The 23814-nt window shown below is 39.1% G+C and overlaps 1 pseudogene; it reads left to right on the top strand.

The window, feature by feature from the left end:
• The window catches only part of LOC127675595 (abl interactor 2-like), a 94756-nt pseudogene that overhangs the window by 1842 nt on the left and 69100 nt on the right, over nt 1–23814 (top strand).

The following is a 23814-nucleotide window of genomic DNA, read 5'->3' as shown; positions in this document are numbered from 1 at the left end:
CCATTGTGTAAATATACCACATTTTCTGTATCCATTCTTCCATTGAGGGACATCTGCATTCTTTCCAGCTTCTGACTATTATAAATAAGGCTGTTATGATCTTAGTGGAGCATGTGTCCTTGTTTCATGCCCGGGAATCCTCTGGGTATATGCCCAGGAGTGGTATAGCAGGGTCCTCTGGAAATGTCATGCCCAGTTTTCTGATGAATGGTCAGACTGATTTCCAGAGTGTTTGTACCAGCTTGCACTCCCACCAGCAAATGGTGCTGGTTCAACTGGAGGTCAGCATGCAGAAGAATGCAAATCGATCCATGTTTATCTCCTTGTACTAAGCTCAACTCCAAATGGATCAAGGACTTAGACATAAAACCAGACACATTGAAACCAATAGAGAAGAAACTGGGGAAGACCCTTGAGGACATAGGCACAGGGGAAAAGTTGTGAACAGAACACCAATGGCTTATGTGCTAAGATCAAGAATTGACAAATGGGACCTCATAAAATTACAAAGTTTCTGTAAGGCAAAGGACACTGTCAATCAGACAAAATGGCAACCAACAAATTGGGAAAAGATCATTACCAACCCTACATCCAAAAGAGAGATAATATCCAATATATACAAAGAACTTAACTCCAGAGAGCCAAATAACCCTAATAAAAAATGGAGTACAGAGCTTAGCAAAGATTTTCACCTGAAGAATTTCGAATGGCTGAGAAGCACCTTAAGAAATATTTAATATCATTAGTCATTAGGGAAATGCAAATCAAAACAACCCTGAGATTTAACCTCACACCAGTCAGAATGGCTAAAATTAAAAACTCAGATGACAGCCAGTGTTGGCAAGGATGTGGAGAAAGAGGAGCACACCTAAATTGTGCTATTCAACCCAAGACTCTTGCATCTTTATTTAAGGGCTTATTTTTCTCCCTAGCATTCATGATGTATGTCCAAAATTTTCAACTCGTTTAAAATCTCTTTTAAGGTCCAAAAGCCATCTAATATGATTCCACAGTTCAAATAAGCTATGCTAATTAACAACCAGTTTCTTTTTACAGACAATCTGTTACTCCCTATTGACTCCCTGTAACTCCCAATGATATTTTCTTCCTCAGACATTCAAAGCAGACTTAAGAGATTCCTTCCAGGACTAAATCCCTCAAATATCCTTAGTTTTCTAGGATCCTAACATTGATCCATGATGTGCTCCCAAGATAACTATTACAGGCTCAACATTCACTATCCACCCTATGTAGATAATCCCTTGCTGGGGTTCTGCTCCTCTGTTGTCATTACTCTAGATGTCTATCTTCATACCATGTCTTCTACCACAGATCCAGCAAAGACAGTGCCACCTCTTAGGACCTATGTGAGACAACAGAGCTGCCTTCCTCCAGACATCTGACTGAAGACTCCCGACACAAGATTGAGAGACATGCGCTGAACCCCACAGAGTACAGACCTGGGACCTTCCAGCCACAGATGAACTCTCTTGCCAAAGCTAAATGGCTGCTGGACTTAGGGGAAATTACATGATAGTAAGGAAGACATGATGCCTATCTACATTAATTAATTACTATTCAAAACTGATATTATTACCCTCAAACCATACTACCCATTGATTCAATCATCCCTTACCTTCCCAAAACCCACCCTCAACCCCTCCTTACCACTCTGACTTAGTTGTGTTACTTTTATGGCCTATATGTCTTCTGAGGCTTTGACCGCCACCTGAATTTTCACCACAAAGGACACCTGTCCCTTATAAAAAGAAAACAGGTTAAATAATTGTCAGGAGGTGAGCTGTGCACAAGTACCCTGCTACCAGGTCAAGTACTGACCTTGAGCCCCAGCAAATTGGTAGGCAGCTTCTGCTTACATGGGACTGAAGGAGTTCAGTCATGCCTCCTGGGCTCCTAGCTCCTGTTGCAGTTGTATCCCCCACAACCCACCTGCAGGAGAGGTGTGTAGCCATCAGTCACATAGGGCAATTCAGGGACACCTATCTTTTAAGCAAAAAGTGAAGGGAGGATATGTTGGACATAACCCTGTGACCATCAGTCAAGTAGGGCAATGCCTGCCCCAAGGCCCTGGTACTCTACCCCCACAGTTACCTGGCTACAGCCAGGTATGCCCCCACTACATGGTTACCTGGAAACAGCCAGGCAGCCTGACCCACTGTAAAAGGGGATGCTTGGCCACTTCTCCCTCTCTTGCCCTTTTCTCTTCTCTCTCCCTCTCCCTCTCTTACATTTCTCTTTCCCCATTCCCTTTCTTTTCTTTCCATTCAGGCAAGGCCGGCTTCTACCCCTCTACCTCCCCTCTCTCACTCTATTTCACTTCAATACATCTTTAAAATCATGGGTTTTCTCTAAACCTGTCATTCTGGAGCAATGGAACAGGCCTCTCACTGTTTCCAGCCACCAGACCTGATCAAGGACTTGTACCCCTGGTCAGGTCTCCTCCACAGGTACTCCTCCACATTCCTTTCTTTGTAACCTCAAACTGCTGTCTGCCAGTAAGAAAAACTGCTTGAGAAAACTACCTTGCTTGATTTCTTAATTTATAACAAGTTTCTTAGATATGAATGTACATTGGTTCTTGGGAGTATTTTTTGATGTGTACTACATAATCTTATTTCTTGTAAAGGTATGAAGAACACACTGTTTTTTCATAAGCATTCACTAGAAGACAACTAAAATGGAATCACATTGAATGTTTCTACTTCTAGAGAGATTTTGCTGGGATATACAAGCTATGGAAGAATAAAGTGTGCATTCCATCCAACAACTATGTATATGTATGTATATGTATACAGTGTGTATGATAGGGGTTTGTAATATTGTTCCTTCCATCCATCAACTATGAGTATGTATGTATATGTGTAAGGTTTATTTATGTGAATGAGGGTTGGAACATTGTTCCTTCTACTCATCAACTCTCTGTATTTTTGAAAGGTTTATGTGAGTGGGAGTTGGGACACAGTTCCTTCCATCCATCAACTAGCTCCATCTACCAATTGTGTGTGTATGTGTGTGTGTGTGTGTGTGTGTGGTGTGTGTGTGTGTGACATGCTAGGAACTTGTGTGATGGAGATTTGCCATAACCATTCAATGTATAAATGTGTATATATCTGTATGCAAGTCTGTATAAATGTATGTATGCATATGTGGATGTAGCTATGTATGAAAAATATGCAAGTATATATGTACTTGTATGTATGGAGTTATTTGTGCTCTGATTTTTGTTTTGCTCACTCATGTTTGCATTTGTGTGTGTGTGTGTGTGTGTGTGTGTGTGTTAGAGAGAGAGAGAGAGAGAGAGAGAGAGAGAGAGAGAGAGAGAAAACAGACAAACATACAATTTTCTTTTTCTATTCTCAAATAGCTGGCTGTCATAGGCAGTAGCCCCTATATTATCTAGATTCACTCTCATCAATCACTCTCAATACTGACCCCTCACTGGTTGCTTGCCTCAACTTACCGTCTAGTGTCAAAGCTGGTCTTTGGCACCAAAGGGCATATATGGGCTGGGTCTAAGATGCCCGGGCCATATGTAGTAGCTTGCTCTTCATGTAGATCCCAAACAACAAGAGCAGGGTCTATCCCTAAAGCTGTTGCCTATCAGTTGATTTTGTTCCCTAACTTAACTACCTTGTCTGGCCTCCATGGTAGAAGAAGGGACTACCCTTGGGAGTGTTGATGGCATAGAATATGGAATACCCAAGGAAGGCATCCAATTTCTCAGAGGTGAAGAGGAGGGGGACGGGGGATGGACTGTGGGAGGCAGGGACTAGAAGGAGTGACAGCAATCAGGTTGTAAAGTGAATAAATTTTAAAATTCTAAACAAGCTATGTGGAGCAAATCAGTAGGAAGATTACAGTCTCTGTTCTTAGCTTGAGTTTTTCCCAATTTCCCTTGGCAATTCACTGTGGCTGGCGCCAATAACCCAAGCAAAGGCTCTCCTTTCATGTTCTCACTACTTATTGTGTTTATCACAGCTACTGAGGAGCAAATTAAGAATTTTATGATTACATGAAAGATATATATGTATATATATATTTATACATACATATATATATATATATATAAATATATATATATATATGATTGTGGTTCATAAGCTTAGGAAAGCCACAAATCCTTTGTGCTTTTGAACACCTGGTAATAAAATTAGGCATAGTTGTTTATTTACTCTCGATAATTTATTGTTACTAAAGTTGTGATTTTATGTAAAATCACGTTTGACACCTGACAGTGATAAGTTATAAGAGTAATATTTTAAGTATCACCCTGATCCCATTATTAATATTGTTTGGCTACTTTTTAATTTTGTGTCTGCTTAATTATGTTTTTCCCTATGAGAATGCAAGAAAAATCCTGATCTATCACTGGGATCAAAAAAGAACCAAAGAGAGAATGATCCAGGCTACCTTTCCAATGAAGGGGGCTAAAAGTGAGAGCAATGGGACTGTAACAGTCAAACATGGCTCCACCCACTGATGTGTATGTCAGATCTGAAGGTAAAAGGAATGCTTGATCAAGTGGTATATATGTTATGTTGAATAATTAATCACAAAAAGACTAATTGAGAGAATATCAACAACTGCCTCAGAAGTTTTCTTGTATTGGCTTTCATATTCACTCACTTATTTCCAGGCTGCTTTTTATTTCTTTCCCCTTTTCTTCTTTGACAGACTCATCATTCAATAAAGAGATAGTTTGAAGTGGAAACTTAAGGGTTCTTTGGAAAGTCAGTTACATGATGCTTTACTGGGGCAAACATGAGAAGGAACATTTCATTAAAGTGGACACAGGTAAGAAAGTCTAAGGCAGACTATTGAAGGAAAATTTAGATGAAGCAGACACAAGAGAAAGGATATTGTACTAAAGCAATCACATGAAAGAACATAAGATGACGCACTTCAGAACTCTGCCTCCCGCCAGTCAGTTACTAGAGACTCACCTCTATCTTGGTTCTCGGATGCCAGAGAGATCAGACATCCTGAGATACGCAAACATAACCCAAGACCAACATCGCAGGGGTCTAAGCGTGACGGGCATTGGCTTGCACCCAGGTCCTGGGCTGTTTGGGGGGCCATTGGGGTGCCAACTGGGCCAGGAGGTTGTTTGCCCGGCCCAGCTCACTCGCCGCCATTTTGCCTACAGGACACCAGGGAGTTCTAGCAGGCAAAGCCGGCTAACAGACATAGCCCAAGGCTAACATAGCAGAGGTCTAGACCCCAAAAGGCCCTGGACTGCCCCCAAGACCCGGGCTGCTCGGTGGGTCATCCATGTGCCAACCCGGCCAGGAGGTTGTTAGTCCAGCAGACTCTCCTGTCACTTTCAGGGAGCATGCACATGCCACCATCCTGGCCACCTGACAGACCCAATTAACACTCATAGCCCAACCGGAACTTTGCTCAGAACTTGGACTGCCAGATTTTGCCTAGATTCAGGGTCTGAGCAGCTAAGTTAGCCTTGTGTGCACCAACCCGGTTGGGAGTTCGGCTGCCCAGCAGAGTGATCAGCACTCGGAAAAGGTCCTGCAGCATACACCCTCAGCACTCCCTGAAGGAGCAAGCAGACACCACCTGGTTCATGGACACAATCTGGGGCAAAGCACACAAGGGCTGCAAGGGCACACAAGACGAGGACAGCACATCAGCAATCTGCAACAGGGGAAACACAGCAAACCAGTGTTGGTGAAATAGCCCTAGAGCCTCTCAGGAGACTCAAACACCAGCGAGACAAGTCAAACTAATGCCAGAGAACAAGATGGCAAAGGGCAAATGCAGGAACAATACGAACAGAAATCTAGGCAATATGGCAGCTTTTGAACCAAACTCTCCAACATCAGCAATTCCTGGTTATGCCAATACACCAGAAAAACAAGATTTGGATTTAAAATCACTGGTCATGATGCTGCTAGAAGAACACAAAAAGGACATAAATGAATCTCCTAAAGAAATACAGGGGAACATGAATAAGCTAGAAACCTGTATAATGGAAACACAAAAATCACTTAAAGAAATTCAGGAGAATAAGGCTCAAGAGATAGAAGCCAATAAAGAAGAAACGCAAAAAAGAAAAAGAAAAAAAAAGAAAAAGAAAAAAGAAAAAAAGAAAAAAACTTAAAGAAATGCAGGAGAACTTGAGCCAACAGGCAGAAGTCATGAAAGAGGAAACAACAATTTCTTAAAGAATTAAAGGAAAACACAAACAAACAAATGATGGAACTGAGCAAAACCATCCTGGATCTAAAAACAGAAGTAGAAACAACTAAGAAATCACAAAGGGAGACAACTTTGGAGATAGAAAACCATGAGAAGAAATCAGGGGCCATAGATGCAAATAACAACAGAATACAAGAGATGGAAGAAAGAAGCTCAGATGCTGAAGATACCATAGAAACCATTGACTCAACTGTCAAAGAAAATGCAAAATGCAAAAAGCTTATATCCCAGAACATCCAGGAAATCCAGGATAAAATGAGAAGACCAAACCTAAGGATTATAGGTATAGATGAGAGTGAAGATTTACAACTGAAAAGGCCAGCAAATATCTTCCAAAAAATTAAGGAAGAAAACTTTCCCAACTTAAAGAGAGAGATGCCCATGAATATTACAAGAATCCTACAGAACTCCAAACAGACTGGAACTGAGCAGAAATACATCCTGTCACATAATAATTAAAACCCCAAATGCACTAAACAAAGAAAGAATATTAAAGGCAGTAAGAGGAAAAGGCCAAGTAACATATAAAGGAAGACCTATGAAAATCACACCAGACTTCTCACCAGAGACCATGAAATCTAGAAGATCCTGGGCAGATCTCATGCAGACTCTAAGAGAACACAAATGTTAGCCAAGAATATAATACCCAGCAAAACTCTCAATAACCATAGATGGAGAAACCAAGATATTCCATGACAAAACCAAATTAATACAATATCTTTCCACAAACCCAGCACTGCAAAGAATAATAGGAAGAAAACTCCAATACAAGGAGGGAAACTACACCCTGGAAAAAGCAAGATAGTTACCTTCCTTCATCAAACCCAAAAGAAGATAACCACTCAAATATAAAAATAACATCAAAAATGACAGAAGTAATAATCACTATTCCTTAATATCTCTTAACATCAATGTACTCAACCCCAATAAAAAGATATAGACTAAAAGACTGATACGTAATAACAGAATAATACATATTCGTATTATTCTTTGCAGAGCTGGGTTTGTCGAAAGATATTGTATAAATTTGGTTTATCATGGAATATCTTGGTTTCTCCATCTATGGTGAATGAGAGTTTTGCTGGGAATAGTAGTCTTGGCTGACATTTGTGTTCTCTTAGAGTCTGCATGAGATCTGCCCAGGATCTTCTAGCTTTCATGGTCTCTGGTGAGAATTCTGGTGTGATTCTGATAGGTCTTCCTTTATATGTTACTTGGGTAAGGAAACATGACCCTACATTTTGTTGCATACAGGAGACACACCTCAGTGTCAAAGACAAAAACTAAGCTAGAGTAAAAGGCTGGAAGACAATTTTACAAGGCAATGTTTTTGGGAAATGAGCCAGAGTAGGAATTCTAATATCAGATAAAATTGACTTTCAACCTGAAGTCATCAAAAGAGACACAGAAGGACACTTCTTGCTGGTCAAAGAAAAAATCCACCAAGAACTTTCAATTCTGAACATGTATGCACCAAATGCAAGGGCACCCTCATTCGTAAGAGAAACTTTACTAAAGCTCAAAGCACACATTGTACCTAATACAAAAATTGTGGGGGACTTCAATAATCCACTCTCTTCAATGGACCGATGAGGAAAACAGAAACTAAACAGGGACACAGTAAAACTAATTGAAAATTTGGACCAATTGGATTTGATAGAACATTTCAACCTAAAGCAAAAGAATATACCTTTTTCTCAGCACCTCATGGTACCTTCTCCAAAATCGACCATATAATTGGACACAAGAGAGACCTCAACAAATATAAGAAGATTGAACTAATCCTATGCCTGCTATCAGATTCCTATGGAGTAAGAGTGGTTTTCAATAGCAACAAAAACAATAGAAAGCCCACATACACATGGAGGCTGAACAATACTCTACAAATGGCACCTTGACCAAAGAAGAAATAAAGAAAGAAATCAGAGACTTTTTAGAATTTAATGAAAATGAAGGCACAACATACCCAAATCTTTGGGACACAATTAAAGCACTGCTAAGAGGAAAAAACATAGCCCTGAGTGCCTCCAAAAAGAAAATGGAGAGAGCATACACGAGTAGCTTAACGACACACCTGAATGCCCTGGAAAAAAGAAGCCAATTCACATAGGAGGACTAGAAGACAGGAAATCATCAAACTCAGGGCTGAAATCAATCAAGTGGAAACAAAGAGAACCATACAAAGAAACAACGAATCCAGGAGCTGGTTCTTTGAGAAAATCAACAAGATAGATAAACCCTTAGTCAGACTGACCAAAAGGCACAGAGAAAGTATCCAAATTAAGAAAATTAGAAATGAAAAGGGGGATATAACAACAGAAACTGAGGAAATCCATAATATCATCAGATCCTACTACAAAAGCCTATACTCAACACAACTGGAGAATCTGGAGGAAATGGAGAATTTCCTAGACAGATACCAAACAGCAAAATTAAATCAAAACCAAATAGATCATTTATACAGTACCATAAACCCTAAAGAAATAGAAGGTGTCATAAAACGTCTTCCAACCAAAAAAAGCACAGGACCAGATGGTTTCAGTGCAGAATTCTATCAAAACTTCAAAGAAGACCTTATACCAATACTCTTCAAACTATTCCACAAAATAGAAACAGTAGGAACACTACCCAATTCCTTCTACAAAGCCACAATTACGCTGATACCAAAACCACACAAAGATCCAAAAAAGAAAGAGAACTTCACACCAATTTCCATTATGAGCATCGATGCAAAAATACTCAATAAAATTCTTGCCAACCAAATTAAAAAACACATCAAAACGATCATCCACCATGATCAAGTAGGCTTTATCCCAGGGAGGCAAGGTTGGATCAATATATGGAAATCCATCAATGCCATCCACTACATAAACAAACTCAAAGAAAAAAAAAAAAAACACATGGTCATTTCATTGGATGCTGAAAAAGTATTTGACAAAATTCAGCATTCGTTCATGCTAAAAGCCTTGGAAGGAACAGGAATTTAAGGCCCATACCTAAACAAAGTAAAAAGCAATATACAGCAAACCGGTAGCCAGCATCAAACTAAATGGAGAGAAACTTGAAGCAAACCCACTGAAATCAGGGACCAGACAAGGCTGCCCCCTTTCTCCTTATCTTTTCAGTATTGTACTTGAGGTACTAGCTTGGGCAATTAGACAACATAAGGAGTTCAAAAGGATACAAATTGGAAAGGAAGAAGTCAAACTATCATTATTTGCAGATGATATGTTAGTCTACCTAAGTGACCCAAAAAACTCCACTAGAGAACTCCTACGGCTGATAAACAACTTCAGCAAAGTGGCAGGTTATAAAATCAACTCAAGCAAATCAGGAGCCTTCCTATACTCAAAGGATAAGCAGGCTGAGAAAGAAATTAGGGAAATGACACCCTTCACAATAGCCACAAACAGTATAAAACACCTTGGGTTGAATCTTACCAAACATGTGAAAGATTTGTATGACAAGAACTTCAAGACTCTGAAGAAGAAAATGGAAGACCTCAAAAAATGGAAAAACTTCCCATGCTCATGTATCAGCAGGATTATTATAGTAAAAATGGCCATTTTTCCAAAAGCAATATACAGATTCAATGTAATACCCATCAAAATCCCAATTCAATTCTTCACAGAGTTAGAAAGAGCAATTCTCAAATTCATCTGGAACAACAAAAAACCCAGGATAGCTAAAACTATTCTCAACAACAAAAGAAATTCTGGGGGAATGAGTATCCCTGACCTCAAACAATACTACAGAGCAATAGTGTTAAAACTTGCATGGCATTGATACAGTGACAGGCAGGAGGATCAATGGAACAGGATTGAAGATCCAGAAATGAACCCACACACCTATGGCCACTTGATCCTCGACAAAGGGGTGGAATACATCCAATGGAAAAAAGATAGCCTTTTCAACAATTGGTGCTGGTTCAACTGTAGGTCAGCATGCAGAAGAATGGGAATTGATCCATCCGTGTCTCCTTGTACTAAGCTCAACTCCAAATGGATCAAGGAGCGCCACATGAAGCCAGACACTCTGAGGCTAATAGAAAAGAAACTGGGGCAGACCCTTGAGGACATTGGTATAAGGGGAAAGTTTCTGAACAGGTCACCAATAGCGTATGCTCTAATATCAAGAATTGAAAAATGGGACCTCATAAAATTACAAAGTTTCTGTAAGGCAAAGTACACCATCAAAAGGACAAATCGGCAACCAACAAATTGGGAAAAGATCTTCACCAACCCTACATCAGAAAGAGGGTTAATATCCAATATATATATAAAGAACTCAAGAAGTTAGACTCCAGAAAACCAAATAACCCTATTTAAAAATGGAGTACAGAGTTAAACAAAGAATTTTCACCTGAAGAACTTCAGATGGCTGAGAAGCACTTAAAAAAATGCTCAACTTCATTAGTCATTAGGGAAATGCAAATCAAAACAACCCTGAGATTTCACCTTATACCAGTCAGAATGGCTAAGATTAAAAACTCAAGAGACAGCAGGTGTTGGTGAGGATGTGGAGAAAGAGGAACACTCTTCCACTGCTGGTGGGGTTGCAAATTGGTACACTCTGGAAATCATTCTGGCGGGTTCCTCAGAAAACTGGGCATGTCACTTCTGGAAGATCCTGCTATACCACTCCTGGGCATATACCCAGAGGATTCCCCAGCATGTAATAAGGATACATGCTCCACTATGTTCATAACAGCCCTATTTCTAATAGCCAGAAGCTGGAAAGAACCCAGGTATCCCTCAACAGAAGAATGGATGCAAAAATGTGGTATATATACTCAATGGAGTACTATTCAGCCATTAGAAACAATGAATTCATGAAATTCTTAGGCAAATTTGTGGAGCTGGAGAACATAATACTAAGTGAGGTAACCCAGTCTCAAAAGATCAATCATGGTATGCACTCACTAATAAGTGGATATTAACCTAGAAAACTGGAATACCCAAAACATAATCCATACATCAAATGAGGTACAAGAAGAATGGAAGAGTGGCCCCTTGTTCTGGAAAGACTCAATGAAGCAGTATAGGGCAAAACCAGAACAGGGAAGTGGGAAGGGGTGTGTGGGAGAACAGGGGGGGGGAGGGGGCTTATGGGACTTTCAGGGAGTTGGGGGCTAGAAAAGGGGAAATCATTCAAAATGTAAATAAAAAATATATCAAATAAAAAAAAAAGAACATAAGATGACAAAAACATACATGTATTGGTCTGCCTTACATTGCTTATTTGAGCTGCATTTGCCAGGACTCCATAGAGAAAAATACATCAAATAATGGCAGTGTGCTGTAGTTTCTTGCCTATTCTGTGGACACTGGCTTATGGCAAAGTGATGTCAGCTGAATAAGGTGCTTGTGCTGAGGCCAGACATACATGTGCTGAGGCCAGACCCATGGAGTACAAGTGTGGTTTGGAGCATATAAATAAAACTTAATCAACAATGATGGAGGCTGAGGTAGGCTTGCTTTTAGAGTTAACAGTGCAATACTTGTGAATCTCTAGTCTTGACTGATCTTTGCTTCACTGAAAAGAGGCACAGCCAAGAATATCTCCTGGCATTCCTCCTGGCTGGTCCCTTCTGCTTCCTCAAGGTAAGTCTGAGGCCTGGTTGACTCTTCTAAGTCTTGTCATCGCTGTTGCTAACTCAACTCTACTGTGTGTAAACTCTAGACTGCTGTTGTATCTGCGAACTGTTTGCAAGTGGATTGAGCTTCCTCTGATAACCTGTGAACTGACCTGCAGATTTCCAGACAACACAGATGGGAGTTGATCCAAAGAAATTTTCTAATCGTGTCCACTACCAACATTTGCTTTCTTCCCCACTACCTCTGTTTGGTGGTGGGCTAAAAGGGAGGCTAAATCAATTAAGAACCATCATTTTTTAATTTTTTAAAAAAATTAAAATTGAATGGTTAATCTCTGCAATTTTGAATGAATGCTGATTATTCCTTTTCTGCTTATTTCATGGCCAGGTAGGATACTTGAAATTATTTCAAATTTTCTGAACTTTTTAATATGTGTTTTTTGTCCCATACTGTGCCATTTTAGGAAAGTTTCAATGCCCAGGTAAATAGAATTCTTTATCTTGTGGTTGGAATATTTGCTAGGATTTTGGATATATGATGTCATTCATTCTACATGTCTGTTTGCTTTGTACCCTGATACCTATCTATTGGTGGAAGATGCTTATTGAAATTATATACAGTCACAGAGTGTGAAGTCATCTATGTCTTTGAGTCCTGTGGCATATTCATATGTACTTAAATGTTACTAAGTTTCCTGCACTCATGTTTAAAATTGTAATGTATTTTGCTATCATCCTCATTAAAATGAACTTTCCCTCTTTACCTCTTGTCATTAACGTGCTTGAAATGTATTTTTAATTAATTTATATAATTTACATCTGCTTTCCTTTTTATATTAAGTTATTTTATTTATTTGCATTCCAAATGTTGCCCTCCTTCCCAGCACCCCCTTCCAGAGATCTTCACCCCATCCCCATCCCCCTCACCCACAGAGAGGGTGCTCCCCCAACCCATCATCCCCCTCTCTTGCACCCATCCACTCCCCACTTCATCTCCCAGCATTCCACTATCCTGGGGCTTCAAGTCTCTACAGGAAAGCACACCTTCTACCACTGAGGCCAAACAAAGCATTACCCTGCTGCATATATGCTTGGGGGCTATGGACAAGCCTATTTATGCTCCTTGGTTGGTACTCTTGATCTCTGAGAGCTTCCAGGGATCTGGATTAATTAATACTTTTGATATTTCTATGGAGTTGCCATCCCCTTCAGCTCCTTCAATCCTTCCCCTAACTCTTCCGTAGGAGTCCCAGACCTCAGTCCAATGGTTGGCTCTAAGTATGTCCATCTGTCTCAGACAGGTTTTGGTAGAGTCTCAGAGAACAGCCACATTAAGCTCCTGTCTGCAAGCATATGGTATCAGTAATAGTGTCAGGGTTTGTTGCCTGCACATGGGATAGATCCCAATTTGGGCCACTCACTGGATTTGCTTTCCTTCAGTCTCTCTTCCATGTTGTCCCTTTATTTCCTTTAGACAGAAACAATTCTGGGTCAAAATTTTGAAGATTGGTGGGTGGTCTCATCCCCCCACTGGGGGCCTGTCTGTCTACTGGAAGTGGTATCTACAGGTTTTATCTCCCCCACTGGTGAGCATTTCAGCTAATACCATCCCCATTGAGTCCTGGGAGCTTCTCATATCCCAGGTCTCTGGGACTTTCTAGAGGTTCTCCCCACATTACTCCCTGAAGCTGCATTATCTCCATTCCTGGCCCTCTGGGCTTCCCTCCTGTCTTCCCCTCATACCTTCTCTTTCTCCCTTATACCCTCTCTCCCCTCTTACAACATTCCCTCCCTCCTGGGCTATCAGTCCTTCCCATTCACCTGCCCTTTCTCTATCCCCTTACCTTTCTGCTCAGAGAAGAAGAAGCCTCTCATGCATACCAACCCCCATGGCAAATCATAGTGGAGTAGGACTAGGGGTATCTTCTTGTATTGAGCTTAGAGAAGGCAGCTAAATTAGAGATGTCCCCACCAACCAATCCCAGTTTGGTCTCCCAGTTCTCTCTCACTTGGTCATCTGCACCCTTGATCCATCCTATTTCCCTTCCCACTCCCTCTTCCTCCCAATTACATCCCTCAAATCTCCCATAATTATTTATTGTATTTCCCCTTCTTAGTTAGATTCAAGCATCCTCCCTTAATTACACTTAATTAGCTTATTTGGGTCTATGGATTTTAGCATGGTGACCCTGTACTTTCTGGATAATATCAAATTTTAAGTGTGTACATACCACATGTGTCTTTCTGGGTCTGATTTATCTCACACAGGATGAAATTTTCTAGTTCCATTCTCTTGCCTACCAATTTCATCTCCTTTCCTGGTTTCCCCTCCAGAAACAATCTATCCCATATTTCCCCTCCCCCTGTTTCTATGAGGGTGCTCCACCACCTACACACTCCTACCTCATCAACCTACTATCACTTAAACTGAGGCATTGAGTCTTCACAAAACCAAGGCCTCCTCTCCCACTGATGCCAGAAAAGGCTATCCTCTGCTACATAAGCAACTGGAAGCATGGGTTCCTCTATGTGCACTCTTGGGATGTTGGTTTGGTCCCTGGGAGTAATGGGGTGGTCTGCTTGGTTGATATCGTTGTTTTGCCTACAGGGTGGCATGCCCCTCCACTTCCTTCAGTCTTTCCCTAACTTCTCCATTGTGGTCCCCATGCTTAATCCAATGGTTGGCTGTGATCATCCGCATCTGTATTGTTCCTGCTCTGGCAGAACCTCTCAGGAGACAGCTATATCAGGCTCCCATCCACAAGCACTTCTGGGCAATAACAATAGTGTTGGGGTTTGGTGTCTGCTTGTGAGATGGATCCCCATGTGAGGCAGTCTCTATGTGGCCTTTCCTTCAGGCTCTGCTTCACTCTTTGTCCCTATATTTCCTTTCAACAGGAACAATCCTTTGTTAATATTTTTGAGATGGGTGGGTACCGCCATCCCTCAAACTTGGGCAATGCTTAACCTCTGGATATGGTCTCAACAGGTTCTCTCTCCCCTTTATTGAGTAATTCAGCTAATATCATCCCTGTCGGGTCCCAGGAGCCTCTTGCTTTCCTGCTATCTGGGATTTTCTGGTGGCTAACTCCGTTCCCCATCCACCATTACTACATCTATTCAATTTCTTGACCCTATGTATATCTTCCCCATCTCCTCCCATTCCTGATCCTGCCCACCTTTTTTTCACCCTCTCCCTCCTTCTTTCCTCCAAAGTCCCTCCCACACTCTACACCCTGTGATAATTTTGTTCCTCATTCTAAATAGGATTGGAGCATCCATACTTTGCTATTTCTTCTTCTTGAGATTTATATGGTCTTTGATTGTATCTTTGGTATTCCAGGCTTTTGGGCCAAAATCCATTTATCTGGGAGTACATGTCATGTGTGTTATTTTGTGATTGGGTTACCTCACTCAGGATGATATTTTCTAGTTATATCCATTGGCCTATGAATTTCATGAAGTCGTTGTTTTTAATAGCTGAGTAGCACTACCATTGTGTAAATATACCACATTTTCTGTATCCATTCCTCTGTTGAGGGATATCTTAGTTGTTACATTGTGTAAATACACTGAATTTTCTATATTAATTTTTCAGTTGAAGGGTGTCTAGGCTATATCCAGTTTTGAGGGATTATTTAAAAAAGTGACTATGAATGTAATTGGAGCATGTGTCCTTGTGGTACGGTAGAGCATTATTTTGGTATATGCCCAGGAGTGGTATAGCTGAGTATTGAGATTGAACTCTTCCCAAATCACTGAGAAACCATCGAATTTGTTTCTGAACCATCCTAGTTATAAATGATTGCACTTCCTTCAGGATTAGGGTAGTTCCAAATCCTTTGCAGCATGAAGTATTGCTTGAGATTTTAATCTTAGCCATTCTGGTGAGTGTAAAATGGAATGCCAGTATCAGTTTGACTTGCATGTCTCCGATGACTAAGAAAGTTGAATATGTCCTTAAGTTCTTCTTGGGCATTTGAGATTCCTCTGTTGAGAATTTTCTTTAACTCTATATGACAGTTTTTATTGGCTTATTTTGTTTGTTTGTGTCTAATTTCTTCAGTACTTTATATATTTTGGATATAAGCCTTATGTCAGATTTAAGGTTGTTGAAGATCTTTTCCCATCCTGTAGGCTATTATTTTTTTATTAAAAGTGCCCTTGACTTACAAATTTTTTCAGTTTCAGAAGGTCCCATTTATTAGTTGTTAATCTTAGTTCCTGAGGTGTTAGTGTTATGTTAAATAAGTTGTCTTCTGTTCCGATATGTTCAAGGGTATTCTTTACATCTTCTTCAGTCAAATTTATTTTTGCCACTTTTATAATGAGGTCTTGAACTACTTGGACTTGAATTTGGTCAGAGGGATAAAAATGAATCTATGTATCCTCTTCTATATTCAGATATCCAATCACACCACCTCTATTTATTGATGAGGCTTCCTTTTTACAGTTGGATGGTTTTGGCTTCCTTGTCAAATTTCAAAAGTCACTAGAGGTATGGGTTTATTTCTGAGTCTTTGATTTAATCAAATGATTAACCTGTCTGCTTGTATTCTAATACTCTGAGGTTTATTTTACTATTGCTCCATAGTTGAGTTTGTGATCTGATATATTGATACCTCCAGAAGTTCTTCTACTGTAAAGCATTGCTTTAGATCTTTTATTTCCATATGAAGTTGAGTATTGTCATAGTGTTGATACTTGCAGATAATATAATATTATACACAAATGACCACCAAAACTCTACCACAGAACACATACAGTGGATAACAACTTTTAGCACAGCGGATGACTAAAAAATTAACTTAAAAAATTACTAGCTATAGTTTATACAAAGCACAAATGGGCTGAGAAGAAATTAGGGAAACAACGCCCTTCTAAATACCCATAAATAATACAAAATATCTTGTTATAACTCTGAGAAATTAAGTGGAAGTTTGATAAGAAAATATCTTCAGGTCATTGAAGAAGTAAATTAAGGAAGTTATCAAATGTTAGTTATAACATATCCAACAATTGTGAATTGGTATATTTAACATGGTAAATAAGGTATCATACCAAAAGTATTCTTCAGATTAAAAATAATGGCCATCAAAACTGCCAACACAATTCTTTATAGACCTTGAAAAGATACATCTCAATTTCATATGGAAATTTCTCTTTCCCATTACTATTATTAGTATTAAAAGATTGAGACCTACTAGTTTATAGGTCCAGTTTAGTTGAAATGCATTTTCCATAGTTTTATTTATGGTATTATCTATATTAGTCAGCATGATGAATGTTATATAGACAAGAGAAAAACGGATTTTGGCACTCAGGAGTTAAGGCTGTCCCACAACCTTCTATAAACAGGTCCTGCCAGGAAAGAACAGGAAACCCAGGAGTGCTGACACAGGCTTACAGGCCCACAGAGGGAAAAGCTACAGCCAAAGACAGGAAGATAAGCTAACACCAGTGATAACCAGATGGGAAAAGGCAAGGGCAAGAAACTTACCAATGGAAACAAGGCTATGTGACATCAGCAGAAGCCAGTTCTCCCACCACAGCAAGTCCTGGAAAAAAAGCAGGACTCTAATTTAAAATCATATCTCATAGGACAAAATGGCAACCAACAAATTGGGAAAGGATCTTCACCAACCCTAAATCCGACAGAGGACTAATATCCAATATATACAAAGAACTCAAGAAGTTAGACCCAGAGAAACAAATAACCCTATGAAAAAGGGGGGTGCAGAGCTAAGCAAAGAATTTTCACCTGAAAAAATTTGGATGACTGAGAAGCACCTTAAGAAATGTTTAATATCATTAATAATTAGGGAAATGAAAATCAAAACAACCCTGAGATTTCACCTCACACCAGTCAGAATGGCTAAGTTTAAAAACTCAGGAGACAACAGGTATTGGTGAGGATGTGGAGAAATAGGAACATTCCTCCACTGCTGGTGGTATTGCAAGATGGTACAACCACAATGGAAATCAGTCTGGCGGTTCCTCAGAAAACTGGGCATGTCACTTCCGGAGGACCCTGGTATACCTCTCCTGGGCATATACCTAGAGGATTCCCTGGCATGCAATAAAGACACATGCTCCACTATGTTCATAGAAGCCTTATTTATAATAGCCAGAAGCTGGAAAGAACCCAGATGTCCCTCAATGGAGGAATGGATTCAGAAAATGTGGTATATTTACACAATGGAATACTACTCAGCAATTAGAAACAATTAATTCACAAAAATTTTAGGCAAATGGTTTGATCTGGAAAATATCATTCTAAGTGAGGTAACCCAATCACAAAAGAATACACATGGAATGCAATCACTTATAAGTGGATATTAATTAGCCCAGAAGCTCTGAATTCTCAAGACAATTAGCATATCAAATGATTCACAAGAAGAAGGAAGGAGAGGGCCCTGGTTCTGAAAAGACTTGATCCAGCATTATAGGGGAGTACCAGGACAGAGAAATGCGAGGGGGTGATTGGAAAATGGGTGGAGGGAAGAGGGCTTCTGAGATCGATGGGGTGGGGGGAACCAGGAAAGGGGAAAGCATTTGGAATGTAAACTAAGAATATAGAAAATAAAAAGAAAAGAAAAGAAAACAAAAGAACAGAAAAGAAAAGAAAAGACAAAATCACAACGCATGATGCTAATAGAGGACTTTAAGAATAGCATAAATAAATTCCTTAAAGAAATACAGGAGAAGAGAGGTAAACAGGTAGGAGACCTTAAAAAGGAAACACAAAATTCCCTTAAATAATTACAGAAAAACATAAGCAAAGAGGTGAAGGAATTGAACAAAACCATCCATGATCAAACAATAGAAGTAGAAACAATAAAGAAATCACAAAGGGAGATAAACCTAGAGGCAGAAAACCTAGGAAAGAGATCAGGAGGCACAGACATAAGCATCAACAATAGAATACAAGAGATAGAAGAGAGAATCTCAAGTGCAGAAGATACCATAGAAAACATTAACACAACAGTCAAAGAAATTGCAAAATGCAAAAAGCTTCCAAGCCAAAACATCTAGGAAATCTAGGACACAATAAGAAGACTAAACCTAAGGATTATAGGTATAGAAGAGTGCAAAGATTCCCAACTTAAAGAGCTGGTAAATATCATCATCAAAATTATAGAAGAAAACTTTCCAAACCTGAAGAGTTTCCCATGAACATACAAGAAGTCTACAGGACCCCAAATAGATTAGACCAGAAAACAAATTCTTCCCATCACATAATAATCAAAATACCAAATACACAAAACAAAGAAACAATATTAAAATAATAAGAGGAAAATATCAAGAACATATAAAGGCAGACCTATCACAATTACAACAGATTACTTGCAAGAGATTATAAAAGCCAGAAGACCATGAGAAGATGTCAAACAGACCTTAAGAGAACACAAATGTCAACCTAGGCTATTATACCCAACAAATATCCAAATTACCATAGATGAAGAAACCAAGATATTTCATGACAAAAACAAATTTACACAATATCTTTCCAAAAATCCAGCCCTTCAAAGGATAATAAATGGAAAATGCCAACACAAGGAGGGAAACTACACCCTAGAAAAAGAAGAAAGTAACCTTTTAACAAACAAAAGAGAAGATACTAACACAAACATGAAAATAAAATATAAAATAAAAGGAAGCAGCTATCAATTTTCCTTAAGATCTCTTAATACCAATGGACTCAAGTCCCACCCCCTCCAAAAAAAGACAAAGATGGAAAGACTGGCTACACAAACAGGACCCAACATTGTTGTGCATACAGGAAATCCACGTCAGTGACAAAGACACAACCTCAGAGTAAAAGGCTGGAAAACAATTTTCCAAGCAAATGGTCCCAAGAAACAATATGGATTAGTCATTCTAATATAGAATGAAATTAATGTTCAACCAAAAGTTATCAAAAAGATAAGGAAGGGCATTTCATACACATGAAAGGAAAAATCTACTAAGAAGAACTCTCAATATTGAACATCTATGCTCCAAATACAAGGGCACCCACATTCATAAAAGAAACTTTACTAAAGCTCAAATCACACATTTAATCTCAGACAATAATAGTGGGAGACTTCAACACCCCATTCTCATTAATGGACATATCATGGAAAAGGAAACTAAATGAAGATACATTGAAACTAACAGAAGTTATGGAACAAATGGATTCAACAGATATCTATAGAACATTTTATCCTAAAACAAAAGAATATACCTTCTCATAACCTCATGGTACATTCTCCAAAAGTGGCCATATAATTGGTAACAAAATAATCCCCAATAGATATAACTTACCAGATCACCATGGATGTAGGCTGGTCTTCAATAACAACAAAACCAATAAAAATCCCACATACACATGGAATATGAACAACATTCTACTCAATAATAATTCAGTAAAGGAAGAAATGAAGAGAGAAATTGAAGACTTTTTAGAATTTAATGAAAATGAAGCCAGAAAATACCCAAACTTAGGGACACGATGAAAGCAGTGCTACGAGGAAAACTCATGGCTCTGAGTGCCTCCAAAAATAACCTTGAGGAAGCATACACTAGCTGCTTGAAAGCACATCTAAAAGCTATAGAACAAAAAGAAGCAAACATACCAAAGAGAAGTAGATGACAGGATATAGTCAAACTCAGGACTGAAATCAACCAAGTAGAAGCAAAAAGATCTGTACAAAGAATCAACCAAACCAAGAGCTGATTCTTTGAGAAAGTCAACAATATGGATAAACCATTAGCAAGACTAACCAGAGGACACAGAGACTATATCAAAATCAACAAAATCAGAAATGAAAAGGAAGACAAAAGAACAAAAACTGAGGAAATAAAAAAAAATCATTAGATCCTAGTTCAAAAGCTTATACTCAACAAAAGTGGATCAAGGACCTGCACATAAAACCAGATACACTGATACTAATAGATGAAAAAGTGGGGAAGAATCTGGAGCACATGGACACAGGGAAATTTTTCCTGAATAGAACACCAAGAGCTTATGCTTGATACTATAATATCAAGTATTGACGAATAGGACCTCATAAAATTGAAAGATTCTGTAAAGCAAAGGATACTATCAATAGGACAAAATGGCAACCAACAGATTGGGTAAGATCTTTACCAATACTACAGCCAATTGAGGACAAATATCCAATATATGCAAAAAAACTCAAGAAGTTATACTCAAGGGAAACAAATAACCCTATTAAAAATGGGGTACAGAGCTAAACCACGAATTCTCAACTGAGGAATGCTGGATGGCTGAGAAACACCTGAATAAATGTGCAACATCCTTAATTATCAGGGAAATGCAAATGAAAACAACCCTGAGATTCCACGTCACATTAGTCAGAATGGCTAAGATAAAAAAACACAGGGGACAGAAAATGCTAGATGGAATGTAGACAAAGAGGAACACTCCTCCATTACTGGTGGGATTGCAAACTGGTAATATCACTCTGGAAATCAGTTTGGCCGGTTCCTCAGAAAATGGGACATAGCAACACCTGAAAACCCAGCTATACCACTCCTGGGCATATACCCAGAAGATGCTCCAACATGTAATAAGGAAACAGTCTCCACTATATTCCTAGAACCCTTATTTATAATAGGTATAACCTGGAAAGAACCCAGATGCCCTTAAACAGAAGAAAAGGATACAGATAATACGTTATATTTATACAATGGAGTACTATTCAGCTATTAAAAATGATGAATTCATGAAATTCTTAGGGAAATGGATGGAACTAGAAAATATCATCCTTAGTGAGGCCCAATCACAAAAGAACACAAATGGTATGCATTAACTGATAAGTGGATATTATAGCTCCAAAGCTCAGAATACCCTAGATACAACTCACAGACCACATAAACTTCAAGAAGGAAGGCCAAAATGTGGATACTTTGATCCTTATTGAACAGTGTATCAAAATACCAATGGCTCACAGAAAACCAATATAATGAACGTAGGGTCCCCAATGAAGCAGCTAGAGAAAGGAACCAAGGAGCTGAAGAGGTTTTCATCCCTGCAGGAGAAATATTAATATATACTAACCAATACCCCCAGAGTTCCCAGGGAGTAAACCACCAACCAAAGAGTACACATGGAGAGACCCATGGATCCAGCTATGTATGTAGCAGAAGATGACCATTCCAGAAATCAATGAAGGAGAGACCATTGGTGCTGTTGATGGCTTGATTCCCCAGAATAGGGGAATGCAAGTCAGAAAATTGGCAGGGGGGGGGATGAGCAGGAGGAAGGGGGATGTGATAAGGAATATTCAGAGGGGTAACGTGGAAAGTGTATATCATTTGAAATGTAAATAAATCAAATATCTAATGAAAAAAAAAAAGAATATGACTCCTTTCCCTCGAGAATTAAGGGGAAGAATTGGCAAATGGGAACTCATAAAGTCTATGTCTCCTGTACAACAGAGGAAACATTCAAGTAAGTTAAGAGCAGCTCATAGAATGTGAGAGATTCTTTGGCAATAGTATATCTTATGTAGCTTACATCCAGAATATACACAGAACTCAAGACAAACAAACAAACAAACAAAAAGCAAGTGAAGTTTGCAGGGAACAGTGGAGTGTACCTTTAATCTGAAACTCAAAAGCATGTAGATCTCTATGAAACTGATTTCAACCTGACCTACATATGAAGATCCAGGCTAGTTAAGTCTACATAGTATGACCCTGTATCAATAAAGAAACAAACAAATATAAAGAAACTGAAAATAAAGAAAATAAATATTCCAGTTAAAAAAATTGGGCTTGTGCACCCAAACATCTGTCAGAGCTCTTGGTATCTTGTGGAAGAGTAAAGAGAAGGATGGAGGGAGACAAAAGGGTCAAGGACACAACAAGAAGACCTATAGAGTAAATTAATCTGGGCATATGGTGGCTAACAGAGACTGAACCACCAGCCAAAGAGCTTGAATGGACTGCATCTAGATCCACTATACATTTGTAGGAAATGTGCAGCATAATCCCCGTGTGGGTCTCCTGAGAAATGAAGAGAGGGGGTGACTGACTCTATTGCCTCCCTTTGGATCCTTTCCTCTAGTTGGACTGCCTTCTCTGTCCTCAGTGCTACATGATGTACCTAGTCCTGCTCTGACTTGAAGTGTCTCAGTAGGTTGGTACCCATGTGGGCACTTCCCAGCTTATTGCCGAAGGCACTATACACTCTGGATTGAGGACTTGGAGGAACTGAACAAGAACTGCCATGGATGCCTCTTCGCTGAATGCTACCACAAACAGGTCTGGAGGGGCATCCACTTTACAAAAAAAGTATTTAACTCCTGATTTTATGAAGTAACATGGATTATGAGTTGTAGTTTACTTCCAATAATGCATTGTTATTCCTAGCTAGCCAGAGTATGCTTTGAAGAAGTTTCCTTTGATGCTCTCAGACTATGATATTTTTTTCTAACTTAACTTCCTTTTCACTTAAAAGCCATAGTTTAAATAACTTCAGAGAGGTATAAAATGTGTTATTTGTGCTTAAGAAAATAATTACAAGCCCTTAGCTATCACCATTTAGGAAGTGATATCAATAGGCAATTGAGTGCTTTATAAACACTTTGGAATATATATATATATATATATATATATATATATATATATATATATATATATATAAGCTTTATTATCACTCAGGTGATCATTATCATTTTAAAAATGGGAAATATACTAAAAATAAAATGGTAAGCTCTTCAAAATAAAATACAAACATTTTTCAAATTAATCAATAATATACTGAAATACATAAAGCTGTTCACAGAACTCTGAAGGATACTATTAACTGATTAACAAAAAGTATTGAACTGCCGGGTAGTGGGGGCACACACCCTTAATCCCAGCACTTGGGATGCAGAGGCAGGCATATTTCTGAGTTCAATGGTAGCCTGGTCTACAGAATGAGTTCCAGGACAGCCAGGGCTACACAGAGAAACCCTGTTTCTAAAAAA

This window comes from Apodemus sylvaticus, chromosome X, assembly GCF_947179515.1.
Source record: "Apodemus sylvaticus chromosome X, mApoSyl1.1, whole genome shotgun sequence".
NCBI lineage: Eukaryota > Metazoa > Chordata > Mammalia > Rodentia > Muridae > Apodemus > Apodemus sylvaticus.
The sequence above is the reverse complement of the archived record's forward strand: the minus strand, read 5'-3'. Positions and strand labels throughout refer to the sequence as shown.